The following is a 23,725-nucleotide window of genomic DNA, read 5'->3' as shown; positions in this document are numbered from 1 at the left end:
AAAGGAGGAAGGTGTGGCGTGGGAAGGGGCTGCGATTCTTGCTGCTGTGTTAACGGCAGGGTGTGGGTCGTGAGTTTCTGAAGGGATGCAGTTGTGCCATGTATTGAAGCCAGGCAGAAAGGTCCATTTCAGGACTGAGATATAAAATATTATATATTTTACATGCATCTGACTTTGCAGACTGTTGCACTTCTGCTAACAAACAACCTGCCGAGTTACCTAAGCCAACCCAGGCGCGGCGGGCTGGGCTGCCGCTTTTCCTACCTGTAGCTCTCGCAGCAAGTGCTTCGCCTGCCAGCAATTAACGTGATGGGTGATGGAGCTGTGCGAGTTAGACGGAAGCGTAGGATGGGTCTAATTAAGTGATTCATCAAATCTCCAGGGCAAACAAAAGACATTTCCATCACACTGTTCTAGCATGAGCAGTATTTTGTGTCAAGCCGCTCCCTATCTACGCGTCCTGCGCTGGTCTTCCCGGCGCTTCGGCAGCGTGCTGAGGACACGTGGTACGAGTACAAACAGGCTGAACAAAGTCACCAGCAGAAAGCCTCTCCCTTGCTCTGATGGATTTTGGCTCTGATGCCGAGTACCCAGTCCCATCCCGGAGGAAATGGGGAACAAATGAGGGTTTTTCCATGCGATCATTACCTATGTATTCTGCTGGATGTATGCAAAGGGTCTTAGAGCTTATGCTTGCACTTAAGGTAGCCCCTGACACTGCTGTTGTGAAAAAAACATTTAAAGCTGACACAAACAGCCTTCAAGCACACATCAGAGAGGAACTTTATGACACCGCAGAGCCAAACAACATCAAATTACCTGCCCTTTTTTGAGAATCAATGAGACACATATACATTATTTGCCTTTTACCCAGCACTTAGCATTTCCATTGGCTCAGGTTTTAAATATCTTTTAATCATCCTAATATTCTTATTATTGTAATATATTACTGGGATATTAGATTGCGATTCAATTAAAAAATGTCATCTGCAGGTAATTTATTCCTTGCTCATTATTAATGGAATACTGTAGCCTGGTTGGCATTTTCATACAGTAATACCACTCACTGTGCTCCAGAAAAATATAAATTATATTTTATCCCTTATCAGCCATTGGAAGGCCTGCTTTTGCAAAGACCTTGCTTTGCATTTTCTCCATCCTCTGCTGGGGGGAGATCTAAATATCCTTTTTTTTCTGTTCTTGTGAAATGCCCATCGGCATCGCTGCACTGGGCGATGTTCCCCTGGCCTCCATCAGTGCAGAAGCAGCGTGGTTTGTGGCTGATCCCTCCTTGGTCCGCTTGCATCTGTAAAGACCCCAGAGAATGGCAGCATGTGTAGATGATAAAACGAGTATTAGGATGATTAAAAGGTATTTAAATATTAAATACTTAAAGCTAGTGTGGGATAAAAGGCCTTCAGCAAGTTATTCCAAGATTTTCAAAAGCATTCTGGGGGCTCGCTGAGCACAGGGGTGAAGTATAAACTGAAGATCGGCGTTCGTTAGGGGAAGTCTGCTGATCTGGCCCTGCAATGACAAGCTGCAGCAGCAAATCTGCCATGTCCACGTGCCATTTATAGGGACGTGAAATGAGCTTTGCCAGTACAGCTCATACCAGCCCTCGCTGAAATACCTGTCCCAGCGAAACTCCGATTTGCTGAGCCCAACGCATCTGCAGCAGGGTTGTTCCAGGTGAAAACCACATCAGCCAGCCTTCAGCCCCCGCCCCGACTGACAGTGCTCTGATAACGCTTGCAGAGCAGCAGCGCTGGGCAGTGCCTGCAGTCCCTGCTCTTCGGAGCCTAAAACCAAAGCCCAGTGAGCATCCAGCCCATCAGGGAAGATACAAACCTGGTGCTGTGCCCAGGTGCCCGTCCCAAGCCCAACAAGTCCAGGTGCCCCTGGGCAAGGTAGGAGGCTCTCGAGGGGGCGAGGAAAGCAGTGTTTGCAGGTCTGATGTCTTTGGTGGTGTGTCCCAAACCATGCCACCCCCAGCGGAGGATGCCCGGCGGAGCGATGCTCTGCCTCTCCTCCTTCAGCAAGGGGCACCGAGACAAAGCGCAGGCCTGGCTCGCCGCCCGCCCCACCGATCACTTCAGAGCAGCCAGGGTTCCATTTGTTAAAGCGCAGTCTTGGGTATTTTGTTTGCCTCTGGTTATTTAGGCTGAAATAAAACAACAAACAAATAAAACTCTGCTCCATAAATCTCTGGAAATATTTAAACCGTACTTGCTCCTGTGACTGCTTCCCAGCTGAGCATCACTCAGACGCTCTGCTCCCTCCTGCGCTCTCCATCTGGATCCACAGACAGACGCAGGGGTGCCTCGCTGGGAGGCTGTGCTCTGACCCCAGGTAAATGCTCAGCTGGGTGCCGTACATGGAAGGATTTAAGGCATGCATTTTAATGTCTTTCTGAATTGAGGCCAGAAGCTTTTTCCCTTGGTTGTCCCCAAAATAAACGCCCGATCAAACACCAGCTTTGAACTTACACGAGACTCCCCGACAACACTGCTGCCCTTTTGAGAAGAGGAAGCTGTGTGCTTCCTTCTGTGCAGGGGCAGCACGGTGAGACGGCACGGCACGGCGAGCCTCGCTGCACGCACGCGGACACGGAGGGACACCACGGGGCGCCCCCGCCGTGACACGCGGCACGGGGCTGCAGCGAGGCGCACGCCCTTGCTGGTGCTCTCACTCACCAGAACAAAAAATCATCAAGCACAGTTCCCGTGCCCAAATAACTGCATGACCGCCTTGTGCATGGAGGCAAGGCGCCGGTCCCAGACTGTCCCTCACCCCCACGGGGACGCACGGCTCCATCCCGCGCTCGCTGGAAAGAGGGGGGCCGCTCGCACAGCCTGAGCGGCGAGGGACACGCGCTTACCATTTTGAACTGCTGAAGCACACTTTGTGGTAATTTGCATCAGAAATTAAAAAATGCATTTTAATGAGTTTCTTTTAGCCGGCATCTTGCAGGTGTCGAGAGAGAGCCACATGGATTGATCACAAAAGCTGGTGGGGTTTAGATGCGAGGTTAACTAGCCCCCCCCATTGCTGTGGGGACTGAGGGCTGATAGATTTCTCTGCTCTTTCCTAATTAGAGGCAGATAATCACTGTGACAGTGATAAATGTCATTGCACACAGTAAATTTAATATTACAAATATTATTGTGTGGTTTTTACTGCTGTGTCAAAGCCCTCTGAAAAAAAATTCAAGACTTAGATTACGAAGGAAGGTTTTTAAAAACTTTTCTTGTAAAAACCTATACAAATCCCAGACAAGGTTACTTCGAGGCTCAGAGATCTAATTAGCAGACTGCTGCCCAAGCAGAGCATTTCTCTAACTTTCTGGTTACGGCTCCTGCGTCGTGGTTAAATCCCAGCAATAGATGTAAGGCAGCAAGTCAGCATTAATGCCTGCTGGATATTACAGCTTTGTTGTCATTTAGTTTGCACGAGTGCTGAGAAACCCCAAATCCAGGAATGAGTGCTTCAGATTACTTGGTAGGTAAATGAAAGATTTTGGACTTCTTTCTAATCGCACAGCCTTGAAGAAAACGGTACTATAACAAAAAGAGACCCAAGATCCTATAGCACCTGAGAATAACGCCAATGCTACCCCACTGTGCTGGCATTTCACGCCTCAGGGGAAGGACGCGGACACCTGCAGACACTCAACTGACGTCAGAGAAAGAAAAAACCCTCTCTCTATATACCCTAGGGCACAAAAAGCCAGTCAGAGGCTTGTGCAGCCCAAGAAAGACCAGCCAATGTGCAAACCAGGGCAAAATGGAGCAGTGACATGGCAGTGATCTGTAACATTTATTATTTATCACAACTCCCCAACTATTAAAATTAAGGTTTGCCTCTAAGTTTGCGCAACGTCACTCCTGCAGGAGTACAAAACCGCTCACCGCTTGACGTTCCCAGGTCAGACGCTCACACTGAATTGTCCTAAACGTTCACTTTTCTAACAAAACCATTAAATAACAGCCGAGTACCAAGGAAACCATTTCCCTCTCTCCCTGCAATCTAGCGCCATGCCTTAGAGCACTGGGAACAGAGCGGGAAGCTTGCCCAGAGTCTCCTCAGACTTAGCAAATGCTAAATGTGGTTTTGATTTCATAGACCTCGAGCAGCTCATTTCCTGTGCCCGCAACGTCCTCCTGTGTCAGCAGGAGATCCTTGAAGACGTCTAATGAAGGATCAATAGGAAAACCACATAAAATTTTAATGCTAATTTCCTTTCTCGCTGTAGTTACATTATTAGTGTCACGCTTCTCGGAAATGACCATACATGATACTCGAACGGACAAGCAATATGGTAATGAAAATAAATTAACAGCTCCGTGTGCGGCTCTAATAGATCAGAACAGCCTCATTTTGAGTTATGACAACTTCATCTGGCTAACAACCAAGCAGTCCTGTGCAAGTGCAGACCCTGCACTGGGCCAAGGCAAGGAGCAGGTCTGTCTTTCTTAGTGCTCTGCTGTTTTCCGTGTGGTGCATCATCATTCCACCCCAGCTCGCCAGAGGACACACGTGATTATCAGAGTTACAGTTTGCATTTAAAGGTCTAACAAATTTCCCAGATAAAGTTTGCACGTATAAAACCCACCAAAAAGTACGGTTCCACTTCTGGAATGGAAGATAGCAGTGCAAACAAATCTGCACATCTTTAACTCAGGCATGCATTTGCAGGGTAATTACGTGGCAGGAACTCTAATGTAATTAAAAATAATGCAATATAAATTGTTGTGGAGATTTAATCTTTTATGCATGCCTTATTCCTTACTCCGCTGGAAGTGGGATTATTTTGATTCAGATCGAGGTGGCAGGAGGTTTGCAAATCAGCCCAAATACTCAGCACTGGTATTTCATTAAATAGCATGATACTGAAATACTACTTTGGGACTATTAATAGTGTTGAAACAATCATGTTAATGTTGGTATTGCATTACAATTTTCTCAGTTGCATCAACATCTTCAAGGTTGTCTGTGGGTTTCTCTTACCTTTTTTTTTCTTTTTAACCTACAGCTCTGTCACAAGGCAGACAGCACACGTGTGACTCTGCTACGTCAATGCCAAGAGCAGAAAAATGCTGCAAAGGTCATCCCGGATTGAGCTTCCCTGCAAAAGCAGCTGGACGGCACGGGACCAGCCTGAGCCTGCTCTGGACTTCTCAGTGTGGAGGGTGATTTTTTATCCAGTCACCTACAGAGGCAAAAGCTGTCTCACGCTTACCCCATCTATACTGGTTTAAAGATGATTGATACTGCTCGAGCTTACTTCTCAAACTTTGCTAACTCACATCAATATGATTCTTCTATCCCTGTGTAACTCCATCATTCATTTCAAACGTGCCCATATACACAAAGCGGCAAATCCTTCCAGCACACCATGTACAAAGTCCATCAGTTCTGTCTGTAGGCAAAATTCAGAATCTTATTCCTGATTTTCTTTGTGTTCAGAAGTATGAAAACGAGTCCTTTGTGTGCATTCCCCTCCAGTGACCTGTCAGAGGAGAAGGATGTCTCCTTCCCCTGGCATTTCATCCTGTCTGTCCCTGGGATAATTTGACTGTCCTTCAGACACACGCGTCCCTCCCAGGCTGGTGTCTGTGAACGAAATTCCAGTTGGAAGTGTGGCTGCTGTATTTCTAGAATTTCTTTCCTGTTTTATGCTAGAGGCAGCTATAGTGTCTCCCATTCCACCCAATGAAAACGCTGAAAAGCTTGCCTGATCCCATCCTGGGTCAATGACAAATTTCAACAAACGCCTCCTGTTCTATTACACTACCACTAAACATTTCACGCTTACACCCTGAACACTACTGGTACTACGAAGCAGTGTTAGTGAAAGTCTAGAGAAAGCTTTCCAGGGAAACGGCAAGGCTTCCAAAGACTTTCTCCCAGTGGTCTTCCCAGAGACGCTCACCACAGACAGCAGAAAAAGCATGACCAGACAGACCAGGCTATGAATTACCAACATGATTTCCAACACAAAGCTGCATCAGGGCATGACATTAATAGCAAGAGAAAAAATAACACGCCAAGATGTAGTTTGAAAAAGTTTGGCTGCCGTGAGCCCTGTTATACCCAGTGACCCAAGGGAGGGGGCTGGAAGAGCTTTTCTGAACTTCACGGAGGGACCTCATGGGGCTGGAAGAGAGGGCTGACAGGAACCCTGTGAAGCCTGACAAAGAGAAATGCCCACGATGGGCAGAAAGATGTTAATTCTTGCATGATGGAAAGCTCCAACTTCCTCAGACCACGGACTGTGCTATCTTTTGGTAGCCTCAGCAAGGTCTGGCTTACGGACAGAGTCAGGGCAGCTGCTGGCCGGCTCCAAGCCCTTGCTTTGCCCTTCCCACCAGCATCCTGCCCGTGCCATCACTTCACCCGAGGAGCTGTGCTTCTGTCTGAACTTGCAGCGAGCTGATTTGGCAAAAAACGCGAGGATGTCTATCCGACTGTCTGCGTGCGTTTCAGATGCGCATTAAATTTCCCATCAGTGACTCCATCCATCTTTCACTCGCTGTGGAGCTGTGTGGATTGTTTACAGATAAACGAGAATGAAATGTAAACTCCCTTCAGATGAGTAAGATATACAGGCCGTGTCACTGGGGCTCCACAACACGCATTTATATAAAACAATAGCCTATGCATGCATGGAAGAGTAGCTATTTCTATTTTGTGGTGACACTTATTCCTGCCTGATATAGAAGTATCATTACAGCAGGCCCCAGCTGGAATTGTTCATAAAGTGCAGGATTTTATTTCAAGTGCACCAGTCTAATTTCAGAGATGTACACACGAGTATATGAATTTCTGCAGAGATACAACGTTAGTCTGATGATAGTGTATTTTATTAAAGAGAGCCTCTAAAATAGCAATTTCATTATTTCCATTTCTGCAGGAGCGGTAACAAATTTTATCCATTTGGCTCGAATCAGTCAGTCAATCTGGAGATTTCTGCCAGCTGAAGAACAGGGGGAAAAACGAAGATGTGCATCGTGGCCCCACCTGGTGCCCTGCGAGCTCTGCACCTGCCCCAGCCGTGAGCTCAGGGGCGCAGGCAGCAGTGGGTGCTCCGGGTTTGGGGTTTCAGTGCTGGCAAGTCCTAAAAACTGGCAGAGCCCAGGCCAGGGGAGGTGCACGCTAACTTTCCTGTATGGGGATCTCCAGAGATACAACCTCTACGCTGGCAAATGGTCTCTTCTTCTTCTGGTGGGGAAAGCTGCAGATGTCAATTTTTTTTCCTCCTACACTTCTCAGATAAAATGATTCTGTTCGGCAAAACAGCTATGAGTGGCAAAAGCGGGGCTTGTCCAGAGCATCTTCTCTGGTCACAGAGAATAAATAATAAAATGTAATGATGAGGCACTGCTTCACAGGCCCACTCCCCGTGCCCAAGTCCTGTCCTTTGCCTTTCCTGCTGTCGCAAAGCTTTGGCCGGTGCTGCTGCTCCCTTTAGGCAAGAAGATTTTTTGGCTTTCCGGTAAAGGTCAATGCACCGAGCACAGCCGAAATCAGCAGCAGCCACGTTCTTCTCACAACTTCAGAAGAAAGATAGGCAGGGTGCTAAATAACCAAACTGCCGTCTTTCCGCTCTCACTGTTGCAAATTGAGAGCTTTCCAAAGACAGCCCCATTATTAATGCCATAAATCTGTTACACTTCTTATTCAAACATGCAGACAGGGATCCACGACCCTTGTGACAGGTAATTTACTTTAAGGGACTTACAGAAGAAACCTTGTAAATCAGTTTGCCATTTTTTAGAAGGTAAAACTCTCAGCTTGAGATGAAATAATTTAAATTATCTTTCTTTCTATATATCTGGGACTGGGGAAGAACCATGGGTTTAAAAAGTGCATTAAGATTTTATTAGTACCTGAAACACTGGGAGAGTCAGCTGCTGGGTCTTACTCGACTGCTTCCTCTGCTTTGTGAAAAAGATATCTGAAATAATTTATCACCTGTAAAGCTTCCACCAAGCATTTGTTCTCATTGATCCTTTCCATGCACAAATGAAAAACAAAGATGTGAAGGCATTTTTCTGACACACACATTTTTTCTTTGTGATCACTGAACAAAGAACTCTAATTTCTCTTTTCAGCCTGCAGAACAAAACCCCCAAACGCCTGGATTTCACCTTCAAAGGCAGCACTGCCCCTGATTATGTACCGGGACCAGCTGCATCACCTCTGCCAGTCTCCGGGTCTGTACTCCCAGGATGTACATTTGATTTGCAAATTCAGTCGGAGAATGGCATTGGTACACTCACGCCTCTCGGTCTGTCTGCAGGTGTAACGCAGCAGCAGATCGGTGTACTAAGTCACGGAGCCTCTACCTGCACGGGAGATGTGTAATTGTCTGCCTTGAAAAAAATTTTAAAAAGTTGACGTGCTTCCATGCAGAATTTTAAACCAGCATGGTCTAATCTTGCTTTGTTCTAGATTTGGTTATTTATTCTCCGACTCTCTTTTTTTTTTCCAACCTGCATTTTTAAAGATTTGGTCAAACACCTCTAAGAGACCCCAAAACGAAACCCAGACTTCCTGGAAAGTGAGAGCTAGGGCACCGTTGGTCAGGAACAGTACAGCGGGTATTTTTGTCCAGAGCAGAAACGTACCCAGGATGCAGTAACTCTTGGTAACCTCTGGTAATCTTTTTCTTTAACTGAATTGTCTAGCACAAGCAGCAGCGCTGAGTCTAATTTGAGTAGAAAAGTAACAATATAAGCTAATTTGTGAAAGACTTCTTAATACCACAGGTTTAACATATGTACTACAATACAAATTGTCGGAGTCCATAAACTGCCCTGGGCTTTGCGGAGTCTCCATATGCTCCATCGGTAATTATTTCCATCCTAAAATATTTATTGTGCCAGACTCTCACACTGGCCGAACAACAGAAAGCATCAGCTAGCAGGAGCCAAATTCTTGGCTTGCCTCTGCTCGGGGCTCCCCTTGACGGTGGAAGTTGTCCCCAGGCCACCTGTGCCCGGCGGCTGGCAGGGGGCTGCAGCCCAGCCGCTCACCTCCCGCCCCGCTCCGAGCATGCCAACGGCTCGTGGCAGCGAAATGCTGAGCTGCACGCACAGCAGATGCCTTTTACAAAGAGGTTTATTAAAGCAGATTTTGCAAAAAGGTGAGAACAGGCTTGAATGCAGATGGGAAATCTCCGGTCTGCACTAAGCGTGCAGGAGGGGGCAGGGAGGTGAGCGAAATTATGCCAAGGAAGGTCAAAACGGATCAGACTTTCTCCCTTTCGGTTGGCTTACACGAAAACTATGCGGCAGATTGTGTCGTAGAAGGCACCAAAGTGCTCAACAGCTAGAAATCCACCTTTTGCACCTGTACCCACCCTGCTGCAGGCCTCCGACACCAAATAGCCCCCAGGAGTGGAGATCCCACCGCCAACCACCAGAGATGTCCCGGACTGGTGATGAATGTTTAATGACAGCGAGGATGAGGGCTCAGCACTTCATTGACATTCAGATGCTGAAGCCAGAAAGGAAAACTTCCCCGAGAGGGGATGCGAAAGGAGCAGGCACCAGAAGAAGGCACCGCGCGCTCGCCCTCTCGCAGCACACCCCAAGTAGGTGCGGGGGGCTGAGGTCCCAGCTCAGCACCAGCTGCGTGGCAGGGGGCAGCTCTTAACACAGCACGCCAGATGCCTGCAGTGGCCACGCAGTTCCCCAAGCGGGGCTGCAAGACGCTACGGCCCTCAGCAGCTCCCAGCCATGCCAGCAGCCGTTGCCCAAGTTCAGTACAAAGCCTCCTAGACGAGGTCACGACAGACCACCCTTTCCTTCCTGGTACACCCGGATCTTACCCAGAGAAATGCAAGGCATCTCACAGTAAGCAGGAACAACTTTCTGTTCATTAATTAATTTTTTGCGTGTTCCAATTCAAAATGCAGAAGCGAAACCTCCCGAGCTCGGCGCATGCCAGCTACCGACTTTGCTCTCCGCAGTGTCATTTCGCATTCATGAAATAAATGAAATATGTAATTGGAAAACTTGAAATGAATTTTAAGCCCATTAGCAACAGAACAATATTTACCCCAAATGGCAATGTTTCTCATGAGATAAGAAAAATACACAGAGTCCTACAGCAGTTGTACCGGCCTAGAATGAATTAGGAGTGAGAAAACAGCTGCGGGTTACGTCGCAGGATCTCAGCATCAGGGCTTGCATGAGAAGGAGACAAGAGCTTGCAATCCACATAGAGCACATAATTCCTACCAAGTAAAACAATTTCTGCTACGATTTTTACAGCAGTGAATTTATGAAATGATAATGCGACTGGGCAGCCAGGGAGCAGTTCAGAGCAGCGGTTTCACTTGCACGGCTCCTGCTCCTACAGCACCACGCGCTTTTAGAGGAGTGCATGTTCTATAGACATTTGCAGAGTAAACACATCCACGTCTGTGTGGCAGGTTTCAACACAACATCTTGGAATACCGCAGAAGATCTCTGTCTTAATGTTATGAATGCTTCAAAATGCAACTATACATTACACATGCATACGTTTGTGAGGCGTAGATACTTATTTTGCTGCAGCGGGCTGTGAAGAGTCCTAGGTGCTACCTCAGGCACCCAGGAAGCCACCACTCCCACTTCTGTTGCTGAGCACTCAGCACGATGCAATGAATCTGTTTGCTGATTCAATGGAAAAGAGCCTTAAACCATTTTTTTCCATCCCAGGAATTTAACCTAATCTCTCTGGGATTAGATTTTCCTCATCCCTTGCTCAGCACTGCGCCTGATATTACTGCGTGGTATTACAAAAAAGAACACTGACATTTGCACAAACGTATGAAATACAGCCCTGTGATCGTTCAGCAGCTACAGGCTGCTCTCAGCACCAGGTACAAAATCTGGTGATGTTTCTCCCCAGCGCAGAGCATCTCTGCATGCTGCCTCTTACAGGATGTCAGGAAACACCTCTTCTAAGACCTCAGTCCTGTGTTCCATCTCCTGCTGAAAGCCACAGGCTGCAGCTCTCTGAAAGCAACCGAGTGCCACAGTATAAATATCCTCATTTGCCAACAAAGAAGTATTCTGCAGGTGTAGTGTAAAGCACTACGTGGCTCCCTTTGCAGGTCCCAGCGACACACACAGACGTACTGCTGAGTCCTTTAATTGATGCACAGAGCATCCCACTTCGCTCCTTCCCCTCGTCCTTGTAAATCCCTCTTCAATTTGTGAAGAATATGTTCCTGCTGGGACCTCCGCTAACCACCTTTTCTTATTCTTACAAGATTTCCCATGCTATGGAAGCTACTGGCACAGCCTTTATCTTTCACAATCATTAAAGAGTAAAAAAGGATTGTGTCATGTTGAATGAGCTCGGATTTGAATCTTTATCTGATTTTCAGGCCTGATGTATGAATCCTTCTAAGTTTCCCTTCCTGTAGCTTCACAGTCAGGTTCTTTCATGTAAAATATTTGCCAAAGAACCCCACATGTTGCTCACAAAATATTATCTTCCACTGAATCAAGGCATTACCAGATGCCTAGCGGTGTGTACTGTAGAGTGGATGTGATCACCCAACTCTGAAATAGTTTCCATTGATGTTGTACTCAGCAGGACCTAACAACCCCACTGCAAATCAGGTAATTTGTTTTAAAATATTACCAGTTAAGTACTGAGATGTTTTCTTTAATGGTCCAGAGTCTGACCTAAGCTGGGAAGAGAGTGAATATCTCTGCACTTACCGGGAAAGCCGGCACCACCTGACTTGTGCTGGGAGTAAAGCCGGGCACGTTTCAGTATCTGCCTGCTGACCTGCCTGCGCGCATATCCCTACTCACACAGCGACGGCGTTGGTCCTTGCATAAGTATCTAAATGTTACACGGAAGGGTAAGTCAGACGCAGCAAATTCAAATAAATGTGACATATGCTGCAGATCCAAGCGACACGAGCTCCTCCGAGGGACGCTCAGCACCTCAGAAGCAGCCCCGCAGTACTGCGAACGGCACCCATGCACGGAGCCGACGGGGACCCCCGGCTCTGCCCAGGAGAATTAATGGGGGGACTTGATACCCACGTACAAACGTGTCCTGTCTAGATTAGGTCTCATCTAACTATACCATTGGCTTTTCAGACTGCCAAGAAGTTTGGTTGTTTGGGAGGAGGCATACAAATGAGGAGACATGAATTCGATGTTTGGATTAAGAGGAATGGGTATCGGGAGAGAAAAAGGCAAAGGTTAATGCAAGACATTCATAAAAAGAAAGGGTTCCTTTAATTAAAAATATATTTTCAACTTTTAAATTAGGTCTATGTTTTATGGGTGATAGGCAATGATGTGCACTCATCTTCATACATTTTCTGCAATAAAATGGAAGGGAGGAACACACACGCTCTAGGACTGTATCTGGATTTCCAAAATTTGAGACTGAGTTATCTGATTAGAGCAATCAGCTCTTTCCTGGAGGGACAGAAGCGTGCTGGTAAACTACAGCTGACACGTATAATGAACAATTCAATTTCGGGAAGATTCAATAAGCGATAATCTGAAGGGTAAAGTTCCCTGTTGCTGACAGCTGCCAGGTGAGAAAGGGGATTTGTTTTTATTAAAGACAGAGAAAGAACCAAGAGGTTCGTGTTCACAGGGATCTAAGCAAATACATGCTGACAAATTCAACATTCCGGGTGGTTTTTGATAATCTTTGAGTATAATTTTGGCCATTTTTTCCCTGAAAGTTTCTAAAACAACCCTGCTGTTGACAGCAACGAGCTGCTGTGCACAACAGGCTTTGGGTACGGAGGATGGCTTGGACCCGTTGTATTTAATGATGCCCTAAAATGAAACTGTTGGCATTTCCACATAGGTAGTTCCATTCCTAGCCTACGAGATCTTAAGGATGACTTTTGAACAACCAGGAAATACATGCAAGCAGTGGTCACCTCAAGGTTCTTCCTCTCTCCGCTGCCTTGATGCAGCCCTCCTGTACTCTCCGTGCATCCCCAGGGCACCCGAAGCCGCCGAGCGCACACCTGCAGCGGGGAGCCACGGACCTCCGAGCCCTGCTGCTGCCAATCCACAGCAACGAAGTAAAATACTGTGGTGGGGCAACTCTGAACTGTACTGTGTCGTTATTCATGTAAGTCTGTGACAAACCTGCTAACTCCTGCAAAGATCCATAAATAACTTGCTGTGCCAAGCTGTAAGTACAGACCATGCTCCAAATACCCGCCTTGCCTGCTATTGATACTCCTGTATAACAGATTTGCATTGTTTCGGTGTTAAGTCCACAACTAGAATGATGGAAAACTGCATTAGAAAATACACAGACTTCTTCCTGCTTAATAACCCCGTAATGTTCATAAAAAGATAAATCTTAAAAACAAAGGAGTTATTCTAACAGCTCTCCAGCAAAGATCGCTTTTGCACCAAACATAAAGTAAGCAAAACAAACAAACAAATGAAAAACACACCAAAAAATCGCTTTGAAACTAATAACGTATAATGCTTGGAAACTGGCACTTTACCCTTTTACTCAAAATACTGCTGGACACCTGGAAGTTATTAGATACAGTAATCATTTCTACTTTGCCTCCAGTCTACATTTTTCCTCTGGGTCACTCGTGAAACATTTTTAATCCTATAAAAAAAAAGAAATCTAATTCAAAAAGTATTGATTCCAGATATCTTTTTATCTTTCTGACTCCAAACTCCCTCTCGGCTGGCTTTGTTGCCTGCATTACTCCGGTGTACGTGCAGGTGCACAGCATGATCTCACATGCACAGAACTTTGCCATTACCTTTTTTAATTTATTTATTTTTACAACCACAAAAAAGACACTTGGCTGAAACGTCACCGCCTCAGACCAACATGCGGGTGACATGTCACAGCCACAGCAACGTTTGAAAGAAGGTGGGAGGTGCAAAGAAGTCCTCGGTCAGTTCGACCATGTTAACAAAGACCACGAACAATGACACTGACCTCGCGTCAACCGTGGCTGCCCTCAGAGGTGCTGACTTGGGTTTCTCCCACTGACAGCAGTTTTTCCTTAGCGGTGACAATGTTCCCAGTCCGTAAGACTGAGAGGCAATCGATTGTCTTCGGGATGAATGGAAAGCTCAGGTAGTTCCTGACTGACTGCAAATATCGCAAGTCTCATACATCTCTTCACAGTCCAGGTATAAATTACGGCTACTTGGCCACGTTCCAGCTTAGTTAATTACAATCTTACATAAAATAATATCCTGTCTAATTTAATTGGAGGATGACATAATAGGGGATTTATATTAATCAGAAAATTCCTGAATAACAATTCATTTAAGAAGCAATTTCATTATGGATTTTTATGTATTAGTGGAAATTTTCATTAGAAATATAAGCTCTAACCCTCACCTTATTATATTTTTGCAGCGATCTGTCTAAGGGTTTTATATGATTGGCATCACTGTGGTATCCGAGCATCTTCTATGTGAAATCAATAGCAATATCAAAGCCCATAACTTGATAATGAAGTTTCCAAAATGAGAATAGAGCTGAAATCCCTTCTCTTACACCTTTATTCTCTTATGTTTTCATTTTAATTTTAGGGTTTTGCTTGCGTAGAGGTTTGGTGGTTTTTTTTGTTGTTGTTGCTGTTGGCCTTTACGACCTTGCAAACACTTGCAGAAGAACTTGCAGAATCTGAGGCCAGATCTGACACCTGGAATGAGGCTGCAGCCTCTCCCGCCTCCTTCCAGGTAACCAGTACAACACCTGAGCTCCTGCCTTGCACCCTGCTGCTGGGCTGCGTTTAATGCATTTCATGCTTTTACCACCCAAAACCAAGCTATAATCGTCATGCCCTCGAGGGCATTGTAGTTCAACACTCCAGGTTAGGAGGCACCCGGCGGTCCCGGGCAGCTCGGGTCCCCGCTGTGCCTGGCACTGCGCGTGGCGTTCAGCCTGAACTGTGTGTGAGCCGCAAGCTGGGCAGTAACACCCCAGGATTTGTGCGGCTCATAGAAATAAATGCCACCCAGAAGAAGCTGCTGCCCCAGACAGTAATGTAACCGCTACAAAGAGTTTACAGCTGGAGCAAAAGCTGGGTGACAGCGGTAGCAAGGCAGAGCGTGCTGGGAGTGGCACGTCTCCCAGCCCGGACACACGTCCTCCCTTTTTATTTAATGCTGGGAAAATAAATTTCATTGTAGCAAGAAGCTCGGATTATTTCCTCACTGAGGGTAGACGCTTCTTTGACTACGCTGACTGCTACTTCCAGCAATAATGCCCTAAATCTCCCTGGGTAGGGTTTGATGGCACAGCAATAAAAGTGTCCGTGCCCTGTTTATATCCCAGCTTCTGCTCCTGCAGCGGTGATGAACCCCGCGGCTGATCCTCCTAGCACGGAAACTCCCCTGCTGTCATCGCTGCTGGCTGGCGGTTTCTCACCTCCTGCTTCTTACTCTCACTTATTGGAAAATCAGACTCCGGGTCCGGCTGCTGTCCTCCAGAGGGTGCACAGCCGCCAGCAGCGCTGCGGTCAGCGGCGCACCCCTGCCATGGAAGCGATGGCCGAGGTCCTCCTCGCCCCCCCTGCTGCTCACCTCCCTTCCTCCTGGCCTCCATCCAGCTTGGATCAAACCTCGCTGCAACGCGGCGATTCCAGTTGTGATGGCAACTCCCGCTGTTGGCTTCTGCTTTTTTTACCCCCCTTGAAGGGACCGATTTTGTCACCTGCTCAATACTGACATCATCAAGAACCATTTGTCCCGCCGTGCGCACAACGGGTGCACTCAGCCCTAAGTGGAAAGCCAGCCTAAGGGACAGCTGTCGTGAAGAGGAAATTTCCAATGTGAATTTATTTTGGGGTTCCTTTTAAGCCTCAGTAATGCTGGAAAAAGTCAGAATTTCAGCGTTCAAACCGCCACGGGTGCCTCAGTGCCAGACTTTGCAAACACTGAGGACCAGAGGCGGGGAGGATGAAGAAGGCTGCTCTAACACTGGAGGATGCTCCTCCTTTTCCAAAAGGTCAAAGCCATTGGAAAACTTGTTTGAGTGACTGGCATGAAGCAACATTTCCCCTTGCACTGATAGCAATAAATACGGAGATAAGAGATCTGCTGCCAAGGACCTGGGACTAGTAACTAACCCTCAACATCCAGGCAACACAGTACAACAACAAAGAACATGACAAAAAAGGCAAAATCCCTGCTGATCAGTGCTTCATCATCCCTGATCACTGCTTGGTCAGGGATGAGGCCACGTATCCTAGCTGCAGCTCTCGGATAACCCCATCGGATGAACCATCCCAGCACAGAGGGAAAGGTGTTGGGTGCTGGAGGACGTCTGGGGTGCTTTCAGCCTCCGTGTGCAATGCACCCTTTGCATTTAAAGCACGTGCAAGAGAGTGGGACACAACAGCTCCCCTGAAACCAGGCAGCATGTCCCCCAGAGTCACAGCTTTCACACTGAGCAGCCCGTGCACCCCAGCGGCATTCAGACCACGGCTCTCCAGCAAAGACTCCTGAACGTCGTTTCTCCACCTTGGTTACACAGCTCAAACGCACATCTCATTTACGTCGAGTGAGATAAGGGGATTCTGGCCCACAGGGAGCGCAGAGCCCTAATTTCATTTCATTTAGCCCCCAGGCACAAGACTTCTCTTTCTGTTGAATGATTACTGGACAGCATTAAGACGTATGGCCTGCCAAATATGTTGAAATGACTTTTTGGTCCCCATCATCACCATGAGAAAGCCAACAAGATCTGCCCAATCTATCTGAATAGAGACGGGGAGGAGGTGGGAGGCGATGGCAGTAGTTAATGAAGCAGTTAAGAACCAAGCCTTTTAAAAGAGAGGAGAGATACTAAGAAAATATAAAATGGTAACAATGGTGTGATTGCCTAACCCTATTTTCAGAGTATACACGTTCAAAACAGCTCCATGCATTTCTTCTCCCTGCTTCCCAGGCAGGGGGAGCAACCTCTAGTGGAGCAGTACACTGAAGCACCAGTAAAAACTAATTCCAAGAAATACACCCTCCCCGAGAAAACTGCACAGACCCATGGCATTTCGGACATGTGATGGATAACCTGGCAAAGCAAACCCTGCCTCAGGACACAGCGCGTCCACAACACCCACACCCTACAGGCTTTCATCACTGTGTTGGCTCCTTAATGTCGGACGCCCGAGCACAACCAACATCAATGTTTTACTTCTGATAAAATTTATTTCTTATGTAATGAGTACGTACCACATAGTCTAGATGGGTGAGCTGCTGCTTTTTAAAAAGTAATAATGGACAAAGGCAAACAAGTGAGAGGAAAGATAAATTTCTTAAAATGTACCATTGTTGGAAGTCCTGCAAGTAATAAAATTAATGGAGAAAGCACTGTCTGATTTCAGCACGGGACTGCACTTCAGGCACTTCACACACCCACTGCGTGCATTCTTTACCAAAGCACTGGCAGAGACCCGATCTGTAGAAAAGTAAGCAGATGTGAAACACACATGCAAGTGGAGAACCACAGGGAGGTGGTGTACCCGGAATGACGTGGGGAGTGGGGGGAATACCTGACTTCTAGCTGCTGAAATATCCCCACACTCCTACTGAAGCGTCATATTAAGCAAGAAACAGGAAACGTGAACTGTATTATCATCATTTCAACTACTTACGGCAGCCAGAATAAATCTGAACGGTTCAGGGAACCACCCAGATCTCCAACTTCCCTTTCTCTTCTGCATGAGAAAACGCAGACAATGCGGGAATTGTGACTGCATTATACATACCGGTAGCAGTGAACAAACTGAAATTAATCAAAACTTTGTCAGCTTTCCAGAATACATGAGAGTATCTAACTGCAATGTATATTCTTTCTTAAAACAGCAGCACCCAAAGCCAACATTTTTCCCAGGTCCAAGTATTGTGCATGAGCTTACCAGGACACAGGCCTTGCCCCCAGCAGCAAGAACTACGGTGGGACAGCCCTTGCCGTGTTATGAGAGGCACCAATGCGACAGAACTCTGTTTGGATTACTCTCCTGCTATCTCTGAGGAGAGGAAAAATATGGAAAACATCTCTGGAAAAAGAAAATAGTCTGAATTGCATTTTTATGCAAATGAAGTAAAGATAAGTTCTGTGTCTCCTCAATATATTTCTACTTGCCCATAGATGCAATAAAAAGAAGCCTATTGAAAGCTTTTCATCCCTCCGAGGAAGAAAGAGTCTACAAGAAAAATGAGTACTCCGCACAAACCTAAGCAGTCAATTTGTTAAGCAACCATGGTAGCTCGCTCCGCTTGGAGCACCGGAGCAGTGCCACCACGAGCTGCGTCCTGCCGCGTGAGCTGCATTAGGAGCAATTATTTTGGGTTGTGATGTCTGGATGGAAGGACGGCAAACAAAGGAAATGGCATTTTCTCTGGTGTTGGCCAGCAAGGAAGCTGCTTAGGCTATTGGCTTCTGTAAGCGAACAGACAGCTTAAAGGCAGATCAATCGAGCTGCCTGTCGTCGTGCCATGCGCTGATTTAACCTCTTGGAACCTGAATGCTCAAAGATTAGCAAGGCAGAGACAAAGGTTTGGAACGGCCATGGTGAGACGCGTTTAAACTGGCTGGGTGAATTGCTTGAACTGTTATTTTTAAAAATCTTTCATGAAATGAAAACAGACGAGCAGTAGATGTTCTCTGATTAACCAGTCTGTCCTACTGAGGCAAGTAAAACACCAGTCACGGCTCTGTCACTGCCGTTACTGGTATTATAAACGAATATAATAAGGCAGTAACTTTTTACCAGGTACCAGCCCAAGAAGGGTGGGTTGACTTGGGTGTCCAAGGTGATGTGAGGAGCTCCCGAGGATGCCTTCTGCCTGGGGGAAGCTCAGCAGGGCCTTTCCCCCTTGCGCTCCCCCATGGCTCCAGGCTGTGAGCTCGTTCTCCAGTCCTTCCCTTAGATGGGACACATTTTTTATTATTATTATTAATGTTATTTATTGTATTTTTAAATAAAATTTGGCAGATCTAAAACTTTTGCCTCTCATCAATGAGTACATACATCCAACAATTCTGGAGGAGGTGGGAAGGAAAGATAAGCAAATAGACAGCTGCCAGGTGCATACAAACAATTAAAATTGAAATACTGCCATCAGATCCCAGACTGAATCCTTCCAGACAGCCTGGCAACTTCGAGATGTGGGCTCCTCCCTGCCCTCCTTGAGGACAGCTTGCTCACAAAAACATCTTTTCATATACTCTTATTTACTGTTTTCAGCCCGGTAATATGATGGGAGAAGACCCGTTGTTTTTACTGCTGTGACAAGGTTAGTGATTTAAAGGAATACTGCTGCTTTTAAAAAATCCCCTACAAGGGAACTGACAGGCGGTTCGCTTCTATAAATTCAGGTTCACTGATTTAAGGACATAGCCTCGGAGCACAGATGGCACTGCCTTCCCTTTCTTATTGTTTCCTGCGAGATAAGTTATTTTTCTGGGAGGCAGTCAGGCTGGACATCCCATGCTCCGCAGGGCAGAGTTACAGAGTGCAGCCACGGAGATTGGTTTTTTTAAAGAATCCTTTCTTGCCAATTTCTTCATCTTCTCCTGCCACCATTAGAGCAGATTTAGCTACAGAAGAGCCTAATACAAATGTTCCCACATAGACACAAATATTACTTTGCAACGGCCTGGGGGGAACCAGTTCACTTTTCAGTGGCTTCAGCCAAGCACCAGAAGAGCTCAGACCAGGTCCCTGCACAGAGCACTGAGCAGTTTAGCTCTGGCCCAAGCTGGTCCTGCCCAGCAATGGAAACCAGGATCTGCCCCTTTGCTGCCCTCCACGAGGCCCATCCTCACCTCTCCCACCCCTTCCCACGTGTCCCCCATGCCCATTCCCACAGGTGCATGTTTGGAGGCAGCAGCCCCCACATCCCTGAACCCAACCAGAGCCATGCCCCAACTCCTCGGGCCCACCACCCAGGCCCAAACACTCCTCTTCCTGCACGTTCAGGAAGATGACAATTAACTTCACCTGTCCCAAACAGCACCAGAGCCTCCTGCCTGCTCAGCGTGTGGTGAACGGCTTACACACCCTTTTTTATTTTATTTTTTCTATAGCAATGAAATTACACCTTCTTTTGGCAAAACTTCCTTTCGTGGTCCAGGGTACAAGCCTCAAAATTTTACGGCCACAATTAGGTTATGTTTAAATACTGCAATAAAGCGATGGCATTTAAATCACAGCAAAATTCGTCACCTTGGGGGTACGGTTCTGTTCTCCTTCTGGCAAAAGGGGGCTGTGAGAGACACCGCTTACGGCTACACACCGGTTTTAAAATCCACAGCGTGATCCTGTGCCCTCTCTGTGAATCACTTCCCGGTATCACAGGCGTCTCAGCTTTCACCTTACCGCGCTCTCCGTGTGCGACGCACCAGGGGGACCGTCCCAGAGTGTGCTCCTTACGCTGCAGACAAAGACAGACAGCGGCTGGTGGCGGCGAGCCCCTGCACCCCCGGCTCAAACAGCCACCGCTGCAGGTGGTGACGAGAGAGCAGCAACGGCAAGGTCACGCTCTGGGGAAAAGTCACTCAGAAGTACGCTGAAAATGAAGGCAAGTTTCCTTCAGAAGTTTCCATTTGAACTAGAAGGGCCTTGGGCTTTTTCTAAGAGGAAAAATAAAAATGGAGTGTGCAGCATGGAGACCTTTGCAGCAGCAAGAAATGGTGTTATTGTAAGAGAATCTGTGCGTTTGCAATGGACACAGCTGGCACTGAGGATCTGTCATCGTGGAAGGAGCACCCGGACCAAGGCAGGCTCCGTGCACAGCTACCGGAGGCCTTCGGGCACCAGCTGATGGGCGCCACCTCACCAGCCAATTTTCAAAACCAACGTGTGTGCTGTAGGTGGCTTCCCTCAATGTAATTGCCAAGAGCCAAGCACCTTTGCAGGGTGGAAAAAGGAAAAACAACAACAACAACAACAACAAGGCCAAACAATATTAGAAAACAAAACCAAACCAACTTCCACTGGGCCTACACACCACACAGAACCCTTTCCTCCAAACCGTACCTGATATGCCATGCGAAACAAAGCAAGAAAGGCAGAGGGGAAGCCAGAGGAAGATTCAAATTCCAGTTAATTTGCTCTCACTCTGCAGAATCCAGCTATTCATTTCTATTTGATCAATAATTTTATCAATAATTCTTTGTTGTATCTCATTTCTTAGAGCTAGTATAGCAGAAACAGTTTCTTCACCTGTAACTGACTAAACAAGCGAGATGGAAACCCGTTCCAATTACAGCCACCAGGATGTTTTAAATATTCACAGACAACACGGCAAGACCCAGGAATACGGAAAGCCCCAGGCATTTGCCCGTGTTCCCACATGCCTGGGGACCAGAGGGGTCTGCACCCAGTCCTGGGTCCCGCTCATGAGACACCACAAACGCAACACAAGAGAAGAGGGACTTGAGAGTCATCAGCCATGTCCCCACAGAAAGAAGCTCCATCTGCTCATAATTTAAGGCAAGCAATTTTTACTCCCATGAAATGCAAACCTCCTGTAAGGAATTATGACAAAGGTCATCAGGCCTTTGGCTGTGTGTTGTAAAAAACATGTTGGAAAAGTGTAAACAAAAGGATGAAGACCAACGATTTTCTTGGGTGGTGCAATAAAAAATCCCCAGTCATAATTTGCAGGCAATTTAAAAAAATTAAGTCTTAATAATTGATAGAAATTGCTGGAAAGCTACTATGTATGTCTTACTACTTCCAGCACTTCTTTAAACTCATTTTGATGTGTTTGCTCTACAAACTCAGACTCTAACCGATTTCTTCAGATGGCGGATAAAATCCAAGGAAATTTCCTGTCATTTTGATTTAACTAAAGCCCTGTGATCTGACGAGACCGTGATGTTGACACAGTAGCACTGTTTGAGCATATGAAATTGTGAATACATTTTCTAAAATATGGATGATTCTCCCATCACCTCGCAGAGGCCTGTGCCCACCGGGAGATGGCTCGGCCATTTTATGGAGCGGGCAGGAGAAACGGATCAATAGGAGGCTTTTCAGCGCTTGAGACTGTGAATATTTATAGATGGGTGTGCTCTGACACACCAGCAATTCCACTGAAATTAAATGAGTTTTTTAAAGAAATGATTAAAGTTACAGGCGTGTGCTAGGGCGATTCGATAGCCAGCGGTCATACCAGCTTAAACCCGGAACAGACAAAGAGCATTCGTGTATGTAGAATTTGCATTTCAGATATAAACTTGGTATAACAAATAACAGATTCACGAGAAATAACCTAAAGTCCACCACTTGCTGGGTGTGCAAGAGACTGAATGCTTGGGGTGTCAGCTCAGGGGAGCGGTGCAGCCTTTGGGTAACTGGGGGCTCACCCGGGCTCCCAGCCCTGCTGAGTAATTAAATAACACTTCAGCATGGCCAAACCAACTTCCTTCCTTTGGCTGGCTATTAGGTAATACTTGACAAGGTAGTTTTAAGAGAAACAACTATTTGCCTACTTGCAGAGCCCAGCACCAGCTATCTCCACCGCGCTGAACCGAACCTGTTGTTTCAAGAGACCCAGCAGGGTTATCATCTGACAGCTTCTGAACCAACACGAAATTGGCTGAGCCTCTCAATCCAGCCCCTATGGGGCATCATCCACAAAAACTAATAACAACAATAGTAATAACAGAAGGAAACCCAAAGTCCTGACAAGAAGCATGACTGCTTCATCAGATATTTCAACCTCTTCTATGAGCAACTTGTATTTAGCCCTCAAAGTAAATTACACAGCGCGCTGACAGACACATAATGAAATTGCCTTGCCACCGGCCCTTTCGGTTTCTTCAAAATTTCTTTTATTATAGGGAATTAGTGGATCAATTAACGCTTATTGACGCACTTATTATTTCATATTTTATCTGATGCAAGATCTGCAACTTAGCTACCACCTGGGAGGATTAAAGCAAGAGTTCGGTACGATGCAGTGCCAAGTCCCTCAGCTCTCCCGCCCTTCCCTCTCGCTTTCTCCTTAAAGGAAATTACAGCTGCCAAGTCTTCCCTTGCCTGATGTCTAAGGAAAGGAAAGCTGATCAACGATCGCTTGGAGCTGCCTGTCTTCTCCCATGAGTCAAAAGAAGGAAGCTAACCTGCCACTCTTTCTTATTTTTTAAAGCTCTTGTATGCATGATGGCTATTGCAGGGAAAATCTTTTATTCCCCAAGGTCCTCTGTTAAAGACCTCTTACAGAAAAGGAATCCAACAGTTCATTACTTCTATCTGCTCAACATACTTTTGACATAATTGTATTAGTGCCTAGTTGCAGAGCTTGAAAAGTGAAATCTGAAAAGCGGCTTTTTGCCATCGGTTTATTTATTTGCAGAAGCCCTGCTCGTGCACTAGAATACAAACCACGTTATTTGCAGTTCATATAATTTGTTTAATGCACGATGTTCAAGAGGCCACCCGTGCTAACGCATCAAAGGAATAAGCGAGTGACTCTCTCGCTGCATTTAAGGAGAAAACTGCTCTCGGAGCCAAATCCCTCCTGGCGATGCACTTGGCTTTCGCCTAACTCGAGTCAGCCGAGGGGGCACGGAAAGGGAAATGCCGGAGGGGAGAGGCTGGGGGCTGCGAGGGGCCTCCCCGTGAAGTTGCTCTGCTGATGCCGACTGCACTTCTATTCTCACCAAAAGCTATCTGACTTGGTAGGTGTCCATGCATCACCGCAAGATGAATGCGTGTTATGTCCATTAT

At 46.6% G+C, this 23,725-nt stretch overlaps 1 protein-coding gene across 4 annotated transcripts in view; it reads right to left on the bottom strand.

Moving 5' to 3' along the window:
- FSTL4 (follistatin like 4) overlaps positions 1-23,725 on the bottom strand; it is a 209,931-nt gene that overhangs the window by 61,722 nt on the left and 124,484 nt on the right. The gene's annotated exons all lie outside the window — the stretch shown is intronic.

Source organism: Oxyura jamaicensis, chromosome 13 (assembly GCF_011077185.1).
Source record: "Oxyura jamaicensis isolate SHBP4307 breed ruddy duck chromosome 13, BPBGC_Ojam_1.0, whole genome shotgun sequence".
Classification (NCBI taxonomy): domain Eukaryota; kingdom Metazoa; phylum Chordata; class Aves; order Anseriformes; family Anatidae; genus Oxyura; species Oxyura jamaicensis.
This window is presented reverse-complemented; position numbering and strand designations above follow the sequence as displayed.